The sequence below is a fragment of the Labrus bergylta genome, chromosome 17 (assembly GCF_963930695.1).
Source record: "Labrus bergylta chromosome 17, fLabBer1.1, whole genome shotgun sequence".
Classification (NCBI taxonomy): Eukaryota; Metazoa; Chordata; class Actinopteri; order Labriformes; family Labridae; genus Labrus; species Labrus bergylta.
In genome coordinates this window covers 1,467,760-1,476,418 of record NC_089211.1, presented here as the reverse complement: position 1 = coordinate 1,476,418, position 8,659 = coordinate 1,467,760, and the positions used below count along the sequence as shown (strand labels likewise).

Sequence of the window (8,659 nt, the reverse complement as noted above, 5' to 3'; positions counted from 1 at the left end):
TGAAATACCAGACTACAACTAAAGCTATAAGAATTGACAATTACAACAGTGTGTTGCTAATGCTTTTCTCGTAAAGCTTTTCTCTAGCATTAGAAAGAGTTACTGTACATATTCATGTTGTAATGGAGCAGTGGCTTGGAAGGGAGGCCTGTAGAAAGGGCTGGGATTTCTTGGGGGTATTTTTGCAGGTTTCTAAAAAGTTACCTTCTCTAGCTTTAAGTAATTGATCTTTCTTATTGGTATGATATGGACCTGGTTTTGGTTTTATTTGATGGTAGGCCAAAACACAGATCCAAAGCATGTTTGGTCTGTATGAGATATATAACTGTTGCTCATGTGTCCAAAGGGTTATGCAGTCTTTGGCATTTCCTTACAGGACATATTACCATGCCAGCAAAAGTTTGATGTCCTTATGCATGAAAAGCAATCACAATCGTTATGTTCTCCAAGCATTCCATTCAGGACTAACAACGTCTGAAGCACAAAATTACTGTAATCCACCCTCGGTGTGTTTTACCTGCCAAGAGAACCAGTAAATGAAATACCTTGGTTGATAAACATGTTATCATGAAGAAAAAAATTAAAGAGAAGGTGATTCAGAGGAAGGAGGGGGAACCTTGTATCAATTCTGATAACCAACAGTGCACAGACCATTGTCCTTGGCACATGAAATTTCTAAATATGGAAATATATGTTACTTTTACTCAGAAACAGCTGATCAAAAGGTTTCGACAAGGAAGAGAGGTTTTTACTTCCCTAAAACCGGAAAAAGACCATTTTAAAGAATTTTAAGCCATGCAAGCATTCCAGCATGATAGTGAAACTAGCTGGTTTGCCTAAAATGGTTAGCTTGATTAAACCAATAATTTGATCATCCCTGCAGAATTAGATAAATACAAAGTACGTCTTCTGGAACAGTTAATAACAATCACATGTAAACAGTATAGATACAACAAATGCATAGCCTCTGTCTGTCTGCAGCTATGTAGAGTCTTCCCCCTGCACAGTAGCTGGGATTCTCCTTTTGGCAGACTGGAAGATGTTTGCTTTCCTCTGTGGGACACCACAGTTTAAATTTGGCCTGTTAAACTTGTGTGAAATAGTGGGGCTTCTATCACAACAAAAGCACTGATGTAGCAAAGTGGTTCAGCAAGTATTTTAATAAATCTCTAAAGGCAAACAGATTTTCTCATTGCTTGGCTACATGCAGGTCCAAGAGTCTGCAACACTTCGGGTAGCCAATTTCTATCTATGCATTTATTGGAGAGACAGGACAGTGGATACAGTCAGGAATAAGGGAGAGAGAGAGAGAGTGGGGAATGATATACAGTAAAGGAGCCACAGATTGAATTTGAACCCAGGCTGTCCGTTTGAGGACTGATACCCTCTGTAAAGTACATGTGGCATGCGAACAAACCACTAGTCCACCGTGGCCCATAGGTAACCGCTCACATATCATTTTCTTATTACCTCCCTGTAACATACCTTTAGTGGTCAGACAGGAGAAAAGGGTTGAAAATGGTTGGGCCAACAATGCGTGTGATTTTGGCAGTGGCGACCCATTTTAGCAAGAAGTCAATATTTTTGTTTATAAAGCCATGTTTTGCTCTAAATAATAATAATTAAAACGTTTTATTGCAAGCAGGGACTTGCGATTTTTACATTGTGAATTTGAAATGTCATCCGCCTGATTGAGGCATCAGAGCAAATAATGGCATATTAGATGTTTAGGAAAACAATGGAAAAATTATGTTTTGATTATTACTTTGGACAACAAATCTGAATCTTCACTTATTTCATCGATCCAGCTCTCTATGGGCAGGTCCCTACTGCCTGGTAGTATAACATCTACTGTTTGTGTGAGGACAAGGAGGCAATATGTCTGTGCTATGCCTGCGTAATTGGTCGTAAATTACATTCAGTGTTAATGACATGTAAATTCATGAGACAAATGAGAAACGTTCACCCGTGTAGTTGAATGTATGGAGGCTTCTGCACTTCATTTCAATCTACAGCTGCACTGGTTGGTTTACTACAAACACCTCTGTAAGTGTTCACAGATGGCGCCAAGTTGGCAGACATAACTGTCCCACAGCAAATACTTTCTCACAAGCCGAGTGAGAACTTCATATGAGAAGGTTTAAAGTTAAGTTGGACACCAGCACCAACAGGAGGAAATATTTCTGATGTATATTATGTGGAAGGTTAATTGGTAAAGAATACAATATGTCTTTGAGTCCTTCAGTGTCAGTCTCATGCTTTCTTTTTTCTCTCAGCTCTACTCCAACCCTCTTCTCTTCCTGTCTCTCTCTTAACAAGTTACAGAAAAAAAAAACCTGTTTCTAATTAGGTGCTGAGAGAAAGGGAACAATCTCTCCACTGAGAACACTACAAGAAGTATCTTTGGTAACAAGACATTTACATCATAGAATGATCAATCTTTTTAATAAGATTGTGAGAATGACAATTTTGAGAACCTGTTATTTATGGTGGTTCATTAGTTTTCAGTGATAACATATTTATAATCCAACAGTCCAAGTTAATGCTCAGGATTGTTCTTGTTTTGTTGTTTTGCAGTGACACGCGCTACAAACGTTTGTAGTGCCTGAGCATCCAGAGAGAGAGAGAGAGAGAGAGAGAGAGAGAGAGAGAGAGAGAGAGAGAGAGTGTGTGTGTGTGTGTGTGTGTGTGTGTGTGTGTGTGTGTGTGTGTGCGTGTGTGTGTGTGTGTGTGTGTGTGCGTGTTTGTGTGCGTGCATGTTTGTATGTGACGTCATGCGCAGACAAAGCTGCTCTCCTTCAGAGTGTGTGTGGCAGTCGGTCGGTCAGAGTGAGTAGAGAGAGAGTGTTTAGCGTAGCCGCCGCGCCAGCGCAGAGAGGCACGGAGACACAACGAGAGCATCAGGCCACTTCATCTGGAAAAAAAACTTCTTAACCAGGGACACAAATCGGAGGTCATATTGCTTTATTCTGCACGGAAATAAAATGAAAGGGTTACCTGGCTGTATTTTGGATTTGGAGTCTTGCATTAGTACATTGCTGCGACTTTGACACAAGAGTTGCACAAACAGAGTCTGAAGTTGGAGGAATTTCAGGAACCCTCAATCAAAGTTGAGTTGGACCTCCAGGAACCGGTTTAGGGAGTAAACTAAACTGCCTTACTTACAGCTTTCACAGGAAAAGAATACGCCGTAAGTATTTCACATCTTGTGCTTTTTTATTTTTCATTTAAAGTTTTTAATCACATTAGCGCGTCTTTGCATGTTGTGGGTATCTTTACGTAATCAAAGTCTACCTGCCACGTAGACGAGGCTAGAGATGTTTCTGTTCAGATAAAGTATGTGATGGCATTAGCAGATGCCTGACTCCGCTCCACGCACCGTTATTCGAAAGGTTGTGCAGAGTCTTTATGGTGTGAGACCGGGGACGCAGCTGGAATGAGGGACTTGTTGCGCCAGAGCTGGGCTCTTTATCAAACGGCATTTGTGGAAGGGAGTCTGCGGAAAAAAACAAGCAGGCGTTGAGTCTGGGAGTAGAAGGACATCTGTGTTGATTTTCCATGCTGATCTGCAGTCTTTGAGTGTGCTTTGAATTTTCTTCGAGTTTTCTTCCATCCTGTCTCTCTCCCGACTGTAGCCCGAGCACTGAAAAAAACAAGTTATTCATATCAAGCGGTCATCCAACAGAAGAGATGCACTGTCAGCACTTGCATGATGACCAGGCAAGGAGCAAATTGATAGTCCTCAAACATTTATTGTATTGAAGTATGCGCCTTGATGCTGTCTCTATTACCGGCAGGAGTCAACACACCGTGCTGCGTTTTGGACCCAGGCCTTGAGATTCAGCAGCAAATTCATGAACTAAATGAACTTCTCCCTGAACTCAGATGTGACTGCCTAACTGATGGATGGAAAGATGTTTGACCTCAAAGCAGACATGAATCTGTGGGGCAGCTGTGGCTCAGTTGGTAGAGTCGGGGGTTTGATCCCCAGCTACATGTCCGTTGTGTCCTTGGGCAAGACACTTAACCCCAAATTGCTCCCTCTGCTACGTCGGCGTGTGAATGTGTATGAATGGGATTAATTACTTCTGATGGTCATGGTACATATCATCCTCTGCCATCTGCGTGTGAATTGGTGGGTGTGACATGCGGTGTAAAAGCGCTTCACCATTTCCCAAAAAAACTGTGACCAGCATGGAGACACATATCAGGGTCAGATTTTAAACTGAGCTCCTAATGTGATAGTTCCTCATTTTCCCTATGTGATAAAAAAATATATACAACAACATCAAACACTGATAATCATTCTGCGTCTGGGATTCCTGATTCCTGCATAACATCCCTGGCCACTTGCTTTTAGTTGCTCTTCATGAATAAAGACATACAATATAATATAGTCAACAGCTTAAATAGGGTAGCCTGTGTAGCTCTGAAGCCCTAAGCTTTGAGATACAGATACCACTATAGCAGTTTTACACTTGTAGGGATTAAGATTGTTATAGTGGTAAACTATACCAAATATCCAATTAAAATAAATAAAGTTAAAGAACCAATTCAGGCAACATCGAATTATAGTTCCAAAATTAATCTTGCTAACAAATGTTTAATATTTCATGATTTTTGGACATGTGACACTCATTAACACACGTGAAACGTTCCAACAAGTTTCAGGTTTGGGTCTTAAAATTACTCAAGATAGTTCACTAGTGAAATGGAAGTCCTGTGTCTGCTTGACCCATCAATCGCCCCTCGATATGTTCCCAGAAATGACGCTCGTGGAGTACTTACAGGTGCATATTCTAACACATTTGGACACTGACCTAGCTGGAATATATTAGATTGTTAGTATTAAACTGCAAGATACATGAATGTAAATATGTTCCTGCTCATTTGCTGCCTCACATGGGATCATTTATGTAGTTTCCAACATTTTGACCCAGAGCAGAATGTCCAAACTATTACTTGCAGGGCAGCTGTAAAACTTGGTTGATTTAAGTCCCCAGAGGAGGACTTGGCAAATCATCTAGAGCATGTCAGGTCAGAATGGATCTTGTTCAATAATTGAGTCTGTTATGACGAAACAAATAGCTATGGACATGTTTAATCTGAAAGCTTTTTAGTTGCCATGACTTTTCCCACTATAGCACCGTCACCAGGCTTATATTTGTGAAAGAAAATGTGATAATTGTTTTGCACCTTTAGGTTCCCCTAATCCTCACCCCTTCAGACTAAGTTAGCCATTTACTTACATTCACATCTCTATAGGACAGATAAGAGTCTACAGAGAATTCAAAATCTCACCACAAGATTTTAGATGGCAGGCAGGGCACATGGCTGACACAACAGTATGGTTAGTTTCCATCTGTGTCTCTTACACTTGGAATGTAGAATTATCAGTAACAGAGACTGCAGTCGTGAGAACAAACAGTCACCAAAAGAGCTACAATATATAAAAACCAAAGATCATTGTTCATTTTAGACACAACAGTTTCTTTAAAGCAGCCTCTGAAAACAAGAATGAAGAAAAATACATTTGCTCTAGGGTGTTATTTTGTCTTCATGTTTTTTACTATAGGATGTGGTAGAGGTGAACTTCCATTCTTTTTTGAAGTTACCTCATTAATTGTGTGTGTTGAGTGTGTATTTCTAAGAGATAGCATAATCCCTCTTTACCTGCCACCCTTGGTCTCAAACCTCAGGGGGTCTCTGATGCCATAGGGGGGCTGTGAGAACCATTAACAGTCCTGTGGGTAGATTAGGTCAGGAGCTTTAAAGCTGTTTGAATCCCTGACTGCACATTCTCAAAGTAATGTTGCACTATGAGCCACATCAGCTGGCTTGCCAATATACATTTTTAACGTGGCTAAGATATCTTTACAACTATTTAAATTTGAGAGGCAACTTTCACTTCATCCTGAAACACATCAGCAGCTACATGTGGAGGTTGGAAAGGGAAACTACTGAGCACAGGGTCTTCAGGATTTTCCCACCTTGGGCTGTTCAATAAGACATTTAACCTTTCCACTTTGGACATGAAGAAATGTTATTACGCGTTATTGTGAAATTCCTCAGAAGTAGTGCTGCAGCACCCTTAGTTCCATTCTACCATGGGGAGATTTGTTGCTTAGTAGAATCATTTCTCCACCAGTAGAAAAAAAAACATGAGATCTACAACTTCCCATATCCGAGACCCTAATGAAAGACACATGTAATGCATGCAGACGCTTAACAAATTACAGCTACTATAAGTGCGAGATGATTAGAGATGATGGACAGGGACTATCTCTTTACACATTGCAATTCAACAATGATGCAATAACAAAGTTCCATCAGTATTACACCTTTGGACTTAAACATTGCATGTGAATGGCTAATAAATATTGATGCCCCAGTGTGTGATTATACTGTGCCATACTGTAACTAAACAGCAGGAGCATCTCACACACACTCTGACATGCTCACACACAGCCCTGTCCCACCCTGCCAGTTTTATATTTCCACCACCTCGCCCCAGATACAACTCTGTTACTATTATCCTTCAATGGTGGATCAGGGGAAGAATGACTTTGCCCAATCATTCCACCTCTGCCTTGAACTGGCAATGTGTAACTGAGAGCAAAGAGAGAGCAAAAAGTTAGAAAAGTATAGTTAAAAATATTGCAGGCTAAAGGCTTTGTCTGTTATAATGAATTTAACTTTATGTAAAGAATAATAATGTTGTCTAATACAATGGTCTTTTTTAACTTTAATGCATCTTTAGACTTATGAGAAAATAATCACATGGGTCACCCATATTATGACACAACTGAACTTCAAATATGTGGACAGGATAGTTCACATGAGCTCAGTGGTTTCCTCAGTAACCATGGTAGCGGAGCAGTGTGTAAGTCTCTAAGTTCTGTTTGAAAAATGTGACAAGGTCCAAAAAACAAACTTATCAGTACGTTTCTATACAAACTTGTGAGTTGCTGAAAAGCAAAACACATTTTGAAGGGATGAGTTGATGCTTCTGACTTATGACCTTCTTGTTCAAACAAAACCAAACTCCCACTGCAGAGACTTATCATCTCCCCCGGAGATGGCTGTTTTATGTTTCCCTGCATGAGCTCTGACACCCGTCAGGAGAAAGGGTCCTTGAGACATCTGTGTTGTGATTACTGAAAGCATGATTTCTCCACCCCCTTGTCTAAGGACCTGCATTCCATCCATTCTTACTCCCAACACCCAGATTGTTTCCACATTCATGCAGGTGAAGGAGGCACATTTTGTGAGCTATTGTAGCAGAACTTAAATTTCCTTTAAAGTGAATGTGAAGGGGGGATGATTATTTCATGTTCAAACATAAATTCAATTAAACATGTGAAGAACAGTGAGGTTTTTTTCATCTTTAGCATTTCATTAGGTTCAAGTACAGGAGCTACTCAGTGCTAGCATTTCCTTTGAACCTACAGTATTTCTTATTTTGTTCCTATGTGAATCTGAAGTCAGACCACAACTTCTTCTTCAACAGCTGATCGTGATTATTTTGCTGATTAAATTAGACATTTTGAAAGGATGACGCACCATGTAGTTCCCCTCGCAGCTCTGCTCCTAATCCTGCTTGCACGCGCTGCAGTGACATCGTACTTGTTGAGATAACACACCATGGTCAGCTGTGGTTAAAAACACTAATAACAGATTGAAACCTTCACATGTTTCGTTATGCTTAATGTGGTTTTTTGTTCCTATATGGTTGTTTTGTAATGTTTAAAAGTCCTAAATGAAAAACTGCAAAGTTATCCTCATGGTTGTCTTAGGAATTAAGCTTTATCATTCTGCATGAGAGCTCGCATTCTTGACACTCAAGGCCTCTGAAAATTCTTTCCGATGGAGGGAAATCCTTAAAAAATACACATTTTCTCCTTGACGATTGTTGTTTTAAACAGTCCATTTATTGGCAATTTCTGTTACTCTCATAATGAAGCGGTAACTCTTTCTTACCAGGAGAGCAATGATTCCCCTGGTTGAAAATCTTCTACCACTTTGCAGATTATTTCAATATCAAGAAATACATTTTTCCAAACTTCCCCATGCAGTTTTAAATGCCTAAGCATCAACAATGTGTGAGGGCTTCACAAAACTCCATCAAAAATGGATCCAATTTGATTTGGGTATATTAGGTTTTCTTTATTAGTTGTAGGGATAGATTATGATCCTCTATAGTCTTAGTCTCATGAGGAAGAATTCTCTCTCTCTCTCTCTCTCTCTCTCTCTCTATATATATATATATATGTATATATATATATAGGATTGATCTTTATCGTTGCACCTTGAAGTCTATCACCATGTTTCAGTATGCACGGACCAAAAGAGAAGCTGTGTTAAAGTCATCACCCGAGTTTAATGACAGTTTCATGGTAAGGACCTATCAATGTTTCAGAAGTTACTATTGGTGGCAATGTCATTAATTTGAATAAAAGGATGACGTTTATAAAGTGTTCTAGCAGTCATACAAATGGGGACTCATTTTAAATGATGTACTTTGTAATAAAAACTCCTGAGCCTCTTATGGCCGTTGTATTTTAAAGTTATAACTTACAGTATATGTACTTCTAAAAGTTGTAGCAAAACCCCTCTGCCATTCATTTTTATCTCAGCCAATACAAAATTAAACTGTGGC

General features: G+C 39.7%; 1 protein-coding gene across 1 annotated transcript in view; it reads left to right on the top strand.

The window, feature by feature from the left end:
- The first annotated feature begins 2,641 nt into the window (after positions 1 to 2,641).
- Positions 2,642 to 8,659, top strand: part of lpar1 (lysophosphatidic acid receptor 1) — a 40,559-nt gene continuing 34,541 nt past the window's right edge. The window contains exon 1 of the mRNA XM_020630599.3: positions 2,642 to 3,190. The gene's annotated coding sequence lies outside the window, so the exon portion shown is untranslated. The remainder of the gene's footprint in view (positions 3,191 to 8,659) is intronic.